Source organism: Etheostoma spectabile, chromosome 3, assembly GCF_008692095.1.
Source record: "Etheostoma spectabile isolate EspeVRDwgs_2016 chromosome 3, UIUC_Espe_1.0, whole genome shotgun sequence".
NCBI lineage: Eukaryota > Metazoa > Chordata > Actinopteri > Perciformes > Percidae > Etheostoma > Etheostoma spectabile.
The window spans coordinates 21,446,387-21,458,446 of record NC_045735.1 but is presented as its reverse complement, the minus strand read 5'-3'; the positions used below and the strand labels follow the sequence as shown (position 1 = coordinate 21,458,446).

At 42.9% G+C, this 12,060-nt stretch overlaps 1 protein-coding gene across 4 annotated transcripts in view; it reads left to right on the top strand.

Moving 5' to 3' along the window:
* Positions 1-12,060, top strand: part of robo1 (roundabout, axon guidance receptor, homolog 1 (Drosophila)) — a 385,111-nt gene that overhangs the window by 291,158 nt on the left and 81,893 nt on the right. The window lies entirely within an intron of this gene.

The window sequence follows — 12,060 nt, the reverse complement described above, 5'->3', positions numbered from 1 at the left end:
TTGAAAGCTTAAAGGTGAATTCCAGTCAATTTCAACATGTAGTTTTGTGGTATGTAAATTTGAAATGCTGTCAGTAGAGAGAAAAACGAAAACAATCGTTGCTGCCTACTCCGTGTTATCCTCTTGCTAGAGTTAGCACCCAACAGGCTTAAACAGGGCAAGTTTTAAACTGGGTTTAAGCCTCTAAACATGTTCAGAACGTTATTAAAAGTGCCTCCCCATGTGCGGTGATTCCTTCTGACTAAACACAGTGAATCTGACTGCAGTAGATGTAACAGAAATGCATGAAAGTTGTTAATTCAGTCTCCAAATTTAGTGTCTCCAAACTTACCTCAATTATAACTTGTCTCCTGCTAGTTGTATTACATCACTTAAAATAAGTAAAAAGCATATGCTTATTTGAAAATCTCTTTCCTGTGTTGTAGTTTGTAGACGGTCCTGAAGCACTCCTTGCAGTATCAACACAGGAACTAAACTTTCAAGCATTTCTGTCACATCTACAGCAGTCAGATTCACTGTGTTCTCTCAGTAGGAATCCCTGCACATGAGAAGGCACTTTCAATGACTTTTTTGAATATGTTTAGAGGCTAAAAACACATTTAAAACTTGCCCAGTTTAAGCCTGTTAGGTGCTAACTCTAGCAGGAAGATAACACGGTGCAGACAGCACCGATTGTTTTAGTTTTTCTCTCTACTGACAGCACTCCAAATGTACAAAAAACAGACCTACATGTTGAAATTGACCGTAATTCTCCTTTAACTTCTGTTCATTCTGTTTCATTTATATTCAGGACAATTATACATAAGCAGCTGTGGAAGTGTCAGGAAAGGGGGGTTGGGCTTGAGGACTAAAAGACTTATGACCCTGTCTTATCCCATTTAATTCTAACCTCTGTTCTGATGTGAGGTAAATTGTATTGCTTCGCACATGCCCAAGCAGCCCTCTGCCACCCCTCTCTTAGCCGGCACACTGGCTTTCCTTGAGGAGGCTCGTTAAAGACTGACCACTGATCAAGTGCCCAGGGCCTTCCCAGGTCAGGCCAGAGTGCTCTCTTGACCTTTGTCTGCTTAACTCCAAATTATGATGTATTAAGGCACAAAGGACTACTAATGGCTTTGCATGTATTAAACATCTGTGCTGCTCCTTGATCAAAGAGCCATTTACAACAGGGCCCTAAATATGCTCACAGGAAGTAGTGGTGAGTAAAAAAGGTCAGGGGTCAAGGCGAGCGTGTGAAGTGGACCTGTGGCTAATTATTGGCTTGTGAGAGCCTTTGTACTGGGAGCCAGCTGTAAGACTAGAGGACTAATGTCTTTAATATCCTGTTTGCAGCCCCTAAATGTTTCTCTGTATCAGTGAGGAGCCTTCCTGCAGGTCAGAAATGGAAGCTGCTGCTTTGATGATGATGGGACATGTCCTCCAGTCTTGGAAGCAGATGATAATCTGCAGTGCACATGCCTAGAGAGAGAATGCCACACTCTTGATTGCAGTGTTTGATAGTAGAATGGCAGTCAGACGTCGGGGCAGCGTTACTCGTCTTTTTAAAGCGTGTGTGCATTGTCTCAGTTTAGAGTTGTGGCTCCATTCCTGTGGTGTCAGAAATTATAGTTGGTCTGTAACGACAAAATCCACTGTTTGGACTTGACTTGGCCACGGAGTGCAATGGTGTTTAGCTCAAAACCCCTCAATTTGCTTAGACTTAAATGAGACATTGAGAAGTCACCAGACATTCCTGAAGTGAGTGAGCAATCACTCTGTATTGTCAGGGCATAGAAATGATAGAGGAAGGTAATCAGATAATTGTGGAATTGTGAAGTTAGGTTTTTGAATTACCACCAATATTGATAGTGTTCACTGGAATGTGAAGTTTTCCAGCTGTGGTAACCTGGTTGTAGGTGCTTGCTTTTTGTTGGTAAATGACTAAGTTATCAAATACTCCATTTCATTTTGTATGCCTGTGCCTGTGCAGCATAATTTAGTAATCCTCAGAACACATATTTAAAAAATAATGGCTAATCTTTAGAGCTCAGCTTGTGCTTTGGAATTAGTTCTTTTTTTCTTTCTTTTTTTTTACACAATCTAAACCATTGAATCTCTGTACAAGAAACAATGCAAATGACCTATAATCAGAAGACCTTCAAGGAGTTTAAGTACCATTAACCTGAACAATTAGCTATGTTCTAAAGGTCAATAAATCATTGATCTTCCTAATTAGAAAGTGAGAATGGATGATTCCTAATTGTTCTATTTATCTCCGATCATCATCCCAGATGTGCTGAAGGGCTCGCGTTACAACAGCATTTTTTACTCTTGACAAGGAATTAAATATCTCAAGAAAGCCAGGATGGCATTCTATTAGTAATAAGCAGACTTTGTCTTCCTCCTTGTTTACCCCTGGATTAAATCCCCAGTCACTTTGACAAGTTTCTTTAATAGAGATGATAATTATAGTCAGTCTCATTGTAAATTATAGTCATGAACACTGGCAGCAGCACAGAGAGCTTTTGTAGAGGTGGGTACATGACATAATTTATTAAGTAATAACCCTATTAAAGACTTTGCTTGCCAAAGTTTCTCTAAGGTTATAATCATCGTTTTTTTTCTTGAGCTGACTGTCAACAGAGAGTTTAGCCTACAGAATGGTAATTACTTTCCAGTGTTCACCACACGGTATAGTCCTTTAACAGCAGCAATCCACACAGCCTTAAATATTGCTAAGCACACATTGTATAACTTGCAAAGATTATTAGAGAATTAGAATGTAATGGCAACGTTGTATAATGAGACCTTCATCAGGCAAATAGGATTTCATGCTAAACAAAGATTTTCTTCAGCAGAACTAGCCATACACCCATCAGCATAAAGCATTCAGCAATGTGCTACATTGTAAATACCGGGATCATTTACAAGAAGCATTACTACTCCATAACATGGGGACAAAATCCTTTCATCTTCACCTTTAATTTTCTTCACCTCTCAAGAAAGTATGAGATAAACATATTTGATCAATCCCTCGCTCCTTCTTGACTTAACCTTTTTTCAGGTTCTCGTCTCCATAGGCTCTTCTGTCTGGTTGCCTGTCTGTCTCTCTCTGTGGGGGTCTCACCCCTTTTCCTCTAATTGGCAAGCTCCTCTCTCTCCTTGCCTGCTAAATAATTGGACATGCAACCCCAACCCCTGCATCCCAATCATTGGCTCTCTCCAGCCCCGTCTGCATTCCACACACTTCTCATCCCAGTATGAGTCTCTATGGACCCGTTTCTGACCGCTGGATCAAAGGGAATATACAATCCTGTACCGTCCAAACACATCGCAGCTCAGGCTGCTCTCGCCTCACTCACAATACCAAATATCCATATGAGATGGATTTTTATGTCCAGCATATTGCATCCAACATCTCCCTCCACTACCTGAACCCCTGGAGACAAAAAGCATCTCCTTCTGCAGTACAAAGAGAACAAGGTAATTCATTTTGGGGTAACCATGCTGGAATTATTCATAAGGGGTTCAATATCAAAATATTCTGCTCGGCTCTGGCCCTTAATAATTCATGCTTAGCATTCATCTTCATTGGTATAGGGAGCAGAGGAGCCATCCGTCACTATAGGGAGTCTTGGCTTGACTAGTATCCAGCCCTAGTGTTGGTTGGCAGGGTTTACAGAGGTAGGGCAGGAGGGAGGGAACAAAAGAAGGAGGTGTGTGGCTTTGTCAGATTGACGAGTGGGCCCCCCATTCTGGAAAGGAGGCAGCTCCGAGGAGGAGAAGGCTGAGCTGTTGACCTTTGGGGAAAGGACCATTGGCTTCAGATTGAGTGATGGTGTCAGCCGCTTGTGTAAAACACCTCTATTAGGAATGCCCGGCATGCTTGGGCACTTCTAATTATGAAGAATGCAAAACAACAGTCTGGAGAGACAGGAGAGGTCGCCTCGCAGTCAGCCGTACACCAGGCTTATTCACCAGCCACCGCTATGTGGGACCCACCACCGCTTGACTACTTGTCTGGCCTCACTCAGACAAAACCATACAGATCTGACACAATTTCCTGGCTAAGCCCTGTATTGCTGTCATTGTCTCTACTCATAGTCTACTACTGCCTACCATTCATGACAGTTATTGTTCTGTTACTAAAAGCTACAGAAAAGTTTTCTTTCTGTGTGTAGTGTACTAGTGTATGTTGCATTTGAGCTCACTGAGTGGGAGTTGAGACAGCCTCTGGAATTCATCTCAGAAAAAGACTAAGATCAAGCCAAGAAGCTGGATGCAGAGGAACATGACTCAACATTTATGCATACTTGAAAACACCCAATGATATAAGCCATCTGTGTGAAATTTGACTTGACTGTGTTGTCATCCCACTTCCCCTTAAGGTATCCCTGCAATAGAAAAAAAAAGCCTTGTAACATTATCAGCAGCTATGCATAGCTACTGGGTAGTCAGCAATGAAGGGAGGAATGGACAGGCGGAAGGATGGAGAGCGGAGGAAGTCCTCAGAGATTTTCCCACTGAGAGACGGAGGTCAACAACAGAACCCAAATAGGATTCTTTTTTTTTCAGGAGCTGTGAGGGAGTGAGACTACAGTCCCTTCTCTCTCCTCCACCTCCAACCCCCTGACTGATCCGTCACTGTGAACTGAGAGCTCATTATAACAGACCACAGAGAAGCACAGTAGAGCTGCGAAGACTAAAGCCAGAGCCAGACGGCCAAAAGCTGAGACAATGAAATGCCATTGCATGGCTTTCTGCTGGCTGCCGGTGTATTCTGTACGTCTTTAATAGTGAATGTATGTCGTATTGCTCGTGGGTTGATATTTCAACAATTCCCATCTCTCAATGAATAAAAATCAGGATGGATTGGTATATTTCGAAAGATGATCAACTGTTAAACCTCTGTGTTCATCCTGACTTCAGCAATAAAACATTTTCCTTTGTTTGTTTTCAAAATAACCTAACTGATAGGTTTGCCATCTCATACAGTTTAACTGTCACCAGCACCCATAAAACATCCCTATTTACTTAGTGGCAGCCAAGCGTTACTGTTTCTCTCAAAGGAATGCCCTTGTGCTCGCCCAAGTAACCTTGCACTTAATGGAATAAGTCAATCGGAAGGGGGGGGGGGTCTTTTACAGAAGGAATACAAAATACAATGAGCGAAAAAAAGAGTCAGGGTGGCTAATGATAGCAGGAAGGAGGGCGGCGCTGGGAGCCAGGTGATTATTCAATATCTGGAAATTCATCACCTGCCCTCTCTTTCTTCCTTCTCTGGCTTTCTCCATCTCTCTCTCTCGCTCTCTCTCTCTTTGTCTCAAATGGGTCTGCTATTGTTGGATTTTCTCACATCTCAGCAAAAATGAACTCTCTTTGCAATTTTGTCTCCCAACACAATTGTTGCCTTGGTGTTCGGATTTAATAATGCAATACTTTATATTCATGCATCTTTAGAGCATCCATTTTCTGTTGGTAGGAAATTAACAGGGCCCAGCAGAGAGTCAGTGAAAGAGCAGAGCGAGAAAAATATAGTCACAAATGAGGTCCAGGTGTGGGGGTAATCAATTTTATGGAGTTTGGTTTTGCAAGGCTGCATGCTGAAGGATACTGTCATAATTGGGCCACCATTTCAGACAGGTAATGGCTTTGCTGAATTCATTCTTTTTAAACATACACACAGACACACACACACACACACACACACACACACACACACACACACACACACACACACACACACACACACACACATTCCTGCCCGGACCCATGGAAATCACAGGCCATTGAACACAATTGAGACAGATAGGTTTGTGGCATTTCCCTGTAACACCACCCCACACCCCACACCGAATCCCACCCCACCCCATGTTTCAAGGACTCTTGCAGGCTTGTTCATTTGTCAAAAGGGAAGGTCTGTCTGATGGAGCTTTCCTTTGGCTGTGGTCAGATTTATCACAGAGCACAACTCCTGTTTGGCTTGTTAACATTAGCTAGATGAGTTGTCCAGAGCTGCAGGTGCTGCAAAGTTAAAGGGGCTTTTATTACGGCTAAACTGTAAATGGATGCACATCACGGAGCTACAATACGCAGGTGACCAGTCTACCCGTGGATCATCCTAGCCACCTCTTGTTTCTCCACTTTGCCCTCTGCAAGCTTGCAGATAAGACAATTTTCTCTGTGCATCATTGTCTTGATCAAAGCCTAACTGGGTCATGACACAGCAGCTGATGATACAAAACTAGATTGAAAATTAGATTGATTTCTGAAGTTATTTGCATCAAAATCACTGAAGGTCTTCTGTCTGGCAGACAGAGCTGACAGAGCCACATTCAAATGTCTGTTCAGTGCTGCTCATTAAAAGGACTTGTGATGTAAAGAATACTAAATTAATGTATGAATCTTTATCTTAATTGGTCCCACTTAACAATTGTTCTGCCACTGCAGCAGAAAGAATAAAAAAGAATTGGCATGCACTGGCATTTACACAGATATCCTCAGACGCACACACACACACAAACCGTGCACACAAAAGAACCTGGATCTTACGTCTCTTGCATTTTTTTCTGCCTTAATGGATCCAATTACTCTTTCAAAGACTGCCAACACTGTACCTTATGGTGAGCCAATTGAGATGGTAATTCAGTTGTTTTTAATGGACACACTCTCAATAATAAACCTGTGGGGGGAAAGAATTTCCCCACAAATTGCAGCTCACATGATAAACGTAAATTATGCTAATGTAAGGTGCAGAGAGGTTGTCATGTCTCGTGAGGTGGGGGGGATTCATATATTTCCCTTTTATAATGGGAGGGTTAATGGGAGGCGAGGGGTTTGCACGCAGCGCTAAAGTATGTCACAGTGTTTTAAAATAGCATATAAATGGTCACGCTGATGTGCATATCCCCTGCAACGGTCCAGTATGGCATGTGTCACCATTCAGCATTGTTTGTTAGTCATGGTTTGGATCCGGGATATACTCTACTGCTTGTTTGAGGGAGTCAAACAATGACAGCACAACTGATGAGTGTTGCTCCAAAGTGTTGAGGCACAGTTAACATAAAGTCACTGCAGAACATTCCTGCTGGTCCATTCCCTCAGATCCAGTATCATCTCTCCGCGGTGCCTGAGCGGCTCGTGTTCTTGGCTTGTCTCCTGACCGGCCATTGAGTTACCTCCCCCTCCCCTCACAGGTTCTCCATCTCTGACAGGGGCCTGGGATGGAGACCACCGGACACAGAGGAGGTCACTGTATCCCATTTCAACAGAGAGGATGAATAGATCTGGGACAACCAAACACACACTGCCCCCAGACTGCCTAGGGCACCACGGTCCGGAGAGAAGAGGGAGGGAGAACAAGAAAGACTGACTGAAGTGCATTCCTGAAAGGAGGAGAGATGGGATTGAATGACGAGGGAGGACGGGGGGCCACTGGTGACACTGGTAGCCAGTTAGATCGGGTTTTCTCTCTGAAAAGCAGGCTCAGAAAAACAATGACTTTGGCATCTGTCTGGAAGGGAGAAACAGAGACTCTGAAGTGCTGAGGGTTCACGGGAATTCCTTTAATGTAACCCTGCCCGGGCTCTCATCGGATACTTCATGGCTCTCCTTGTAGAATGTAACATGAATCAAACTCTATCGCCACATAAGTTGAAGCGGCACACTCACCGACTCTGCAGCTCCCCTCTTGTAGTTGAAAACACTGTGAATGAGAAGATTACAGAGGTTTGTGTGCCAAGATGACTTGTCTTGTCTTCAGGCCATATCCTACATTAGATAAGGATCAGCATTCCTCCTCTCTGCAGATGTAGGTCATGCAGCCACAGTGGTGGAAGCAGCATTCGAGTCTTCGTTTGTTTTATTACCCATCACTGTGTACTGTGAATTTTTTGCTTTTGCACCTCGTAGATCAAATTGAGTATCGTGCTCCACTTTGTCTCTTTTATTTCACTGCATCCGCCGAGCTTAGATTAAATCAAATCAACGTCTCTCTTCGGGCCATACACTCATTATTTACTAAACTAACGCACAATAGGGCACAAGTTTGCTTTTAGAAATGGGGGAAGGAAAATGAAAGAACACAACCACACATATAAAAGCAAATTTATCAATCTAACATCTATTTATCTAACACATGCATAATTTGGAGTAGTTCTTTCCACAATAATGGTACCACAATAATGACAGTCTCAAAAATGTAGGCATATCTGAGCTAATAATGTCATTTCCTCTGTTATTGATGTACCAACATTACATGCGGTTTAATTGATGGATAGCCTACATTACACTTCACGACAATTTACATTTTTAAAAATAAGATCACTCAACATCCTTATCAATTTTTAATTCTAGCATGTTTTTATAGGACTATTGTAATTACATAGTCAACTACAATTTCAAAGTATAGATTTTCCTGAAAAGATGCACAGGAGTTGCGGGTTTTTTTCACTGTTAGGGCAGCCTTTATGAAGCCTGAGAGGCAAGGCAGGAAAAGATGTATTAGGTCAACTTACTGCTAAAAACCTAGATGAATGTCTTTAACTTTTTATCAAAAGAGAAATTTTAGTTAATAAGTCAAAGTTGAACGCCCCCAAAATTGAGGGTGGGCATCGCTCTCTTTCCCCGCATCAGTTCAGTCACACACGTTTTCTAATGCGCACACTCACACAGAGGAAGTGTTACAACAGCGTGCCGGAAAGAAATCTAGAAAATTATCCATGGGGAGATGGGGGCAGGTCATCGGGGTAACTCCTCCGATGAAGTATGGCAGTTTGAATGAGGCTTTATGGTGGGAACTGCCAGAGAGAGAGATATCTATCAGCCAAGCCCTCAGCATGCAGCCAAAGTCGGGTCAGGTCGTCTGCACCCGGTAGCTCAGCCAGTGGCTCACCACGCCCTGCAGATACAGTCCAGTATCACACTTCCCACTGCTTGTTTGTTGGTGGTATTCTGTGAATTGGCCGAGAGAATATTCCCCCAGTGTCCGTACTGCTCTAGGACAGGAAGAGGCTAAGTAGAAGCCAATTAGCTTTGATTTCAGGTCAATTACCTTCTTTCTTCGTCTACATTAAAATGTGTATATTATCTTTTGGAAAAGGAAATCATGGGAGGGCTGTCAGGGACTCCTTGGTAGTCTGTTGAGCTTATGTTGTCTGTCCAAAACAAGTGCGCAAACACTCCACAGAGGAGTAAATAAATAGGCTGACAGCAGTGTAGAACAAAGACAGACTGAAATCCCAAGATTATTGGTTATGTGTTCTCGAGAAAAAGCAAAGCTTGTTTCTTTTATTTTGAAATGGAATGGCACATTTAATGAATGTAGCTTTAGGATTTTTTTCTTGGTATGTTAATATTTTTGGCAGATTGGGCTGTGCACTAAGAGGTGCTTGACATGGGAGAAGGGAACTCTTGGGCTTTGCTGAAAAGAAAATTGAAAGAAACAGAATACCAGGAGTCAGATTTCATGAAATAATAGCTGTGACAGAAATTGGGGGAAAGGCAAGGCAGCACAGAAACCAAGAATGATTTTCTTCTTGCCCCAAAGGAGAAAAAAGACAGAAGAAGACAAATATATCAGGACCATAACACATGGGCCATTGTGTAGGCAATGTAATGTGCACACAGTGTAGTTGGAAGCAAATATTGCTTCTGTGAAAGCATTATTGTGAGCTGAGGTTGGTCTGTTGGAGTGGTCGGATATCTGATTTAGATTTCTTTGACTACAGTGCAGCACACTGCTGAACTGTTCCTCAGCTCCCTTTCTCCCAGGATTTAGAGGGAAATGATTTTTTTCCCTCTATTTATCGGGAAGAGAGTTCAAACCAAGCGTGGCATCCTGGATCAGGTCCATGTGCCTGTGGCCTTTTGTGTTTCATGGTGACCTGCCAAGGATTCTGTGCCAGAGGGAAGAACTTACTGCGAACCAGCTCTGCCTTCTTATGCTAGCCCTTCAGGCCACAGGTCAAAGGGCTACTGGCTGGAGCTGTCAACTCTGATCTGCTTCTTAGAGTAAACACCCACACAGACACACGAGATACATGCACGAGTGGTCAAGCTCAGATCAGCACAAGCGCAGTGAGTGCTCTCTTGCATGCTCATGCCTGGACTGGAGTGGGGAGTTGTCCATTTTGGCTTTAATTGTGTTGTTTTATGCATTAGCCTAGGGCTCATTGTGGGCTTATATGGGGCGTGGGTGTATAAGGATGCATGCAGGAAGCAGTGACAGAGAGCTTTTAGTGGACAGATGACAAGGTGGAGGGCCTCTTCAGCCTGGGCATTGCTTTTCTATCTCATGTGGAGTGGCCATGGATTGCTCTTACTACTCCATTCAGCTTGATCACTGCTAGTCCTTACTTCAGCCATTCTAAACAATTGCTTTTTGTTAGTGGTGGTGACTCATTTAAAGCACGTGAATTGAAGTACATTTGGGACAGACGCAGCAGTGTTTTTGCAGCAGTGCACCCAGTGTCCAGCTTACACTTGGGTGACATTCATAGTACAGTATCCAAATGCTGCCATGTGCATGTGAAGGTCTGAATGAAACAAAGGGGGGGAATGACAGCATGCAGCCTAGTTGGTGAATGGATGTCATGCTTCATCTATTTCTAGAAGTTATTTCACTTTCTTTCTTGTTACTGGAGTTATTACAGAAAAGAAGAAAACATGTGTTTTGGATCAGGAAATGAAGTTTTTGTGGATTGTAACCTTCTCTGTGGCTGTGTATTGGACTGGGAAATACACAAAACACATTGAAAGTTAAGGAGAGGACAACTAAGGTCAAATAATTTGCACAGAATCATATCCTCATGTATGCTTCCTTACTTAAAACAGTAATAAGCAACATCTGGCCAGTCGCTTTCACCACATGAGGGAATTCACAGAGAAATCTTAAAAACTCAATTTTTGATAAACGCTTACAGTAGAATGCACATTTCCTCTAAATTACAACCCAAAATGTGTAGCTGGTAGTGAGCCAAGTAAAGATTTGCTGATTTAAGTCTGGAGTTTGTTAGAAAATGAATGTTCTCCATGCAGGCTGCTACCAAAACAGCTTTAATAACTTTATTTTCCTTAGCAAAATCCTGTTCCATATATTTAATAGCATTCAAGCATGTTATTGACAGTAGAGTACAAATCCAAGCTTGAATATGGATCTTACATTTTATAGCAGCCATTTATCCTTACAATGTAACAGATACTGTAGCCGTAATGTCTACATTTGGGCTCAACAGTCAGACTAAAGGGCGTTTTACAGTAGGTGCAGCCGAGCTGGCGTGCGCAAACGTGACGTCATGAGAGCGTCGTGACATTGCTATTTCTACAGACCAGAAGAAGAAGAAGAAGATAAACAACGGCAGAACTGGCAGCAGCATTGCCGTCAATGCTTCGATTTGATTGGATGACCTACTTTGTCGTATCAAGCCTTTCGTTCACTATAAATGAACTCATCTTAACCCAGTAAGTTTACAAGAGAGACTTGCAGTCACTCTGAGTATCCTCGTTGAGGCTTCCTGTTTCTCCTTCTCCGCTGTAGAAAATAGTGGTGTGCTCAAGACGCGCGCTCAAAATCCTGGAGCGCCAGCTAGATCTACTTCATTTTGACGTCACATTGGCGCACACTTGGATGTGTTGACTGTAAAATGGCTCTTAAAAGTGACCCTTTGATCCCAATCTTCCTTTTACAGCACTTTAGACATTGTATGGTTTTAAGTACTTACAGTACATCAGCAGAAGGTATGTAGTTGATGCATTAATAGGTTCATGACATGGTGATCATTGGATGCTTTTATATAGACCTTAGTGGTCCCCTAATACCATATCTGAAGTCTCGTTCCCAAAATTCAGCCTTGGTGCAGAATTACAGCCACTAGAGCCAGTCCCACAGTGAGCTTTCCTTAGTATGTGCCATTTTGGACTCTGTAGCTTTTGAGGATGAGAGAGGGGGGCCAAGGTGGAGGCTGGGGGTGTGGTCTTAAACAACTGCCACTTTACTTGTTTGAAAGCCATGATGTCTCTCTCTCATGGGTGGGCCAAATTCTCTGGGCGGGCAAAGCAGAGAAAGGGGAGGTAATCCTGCCC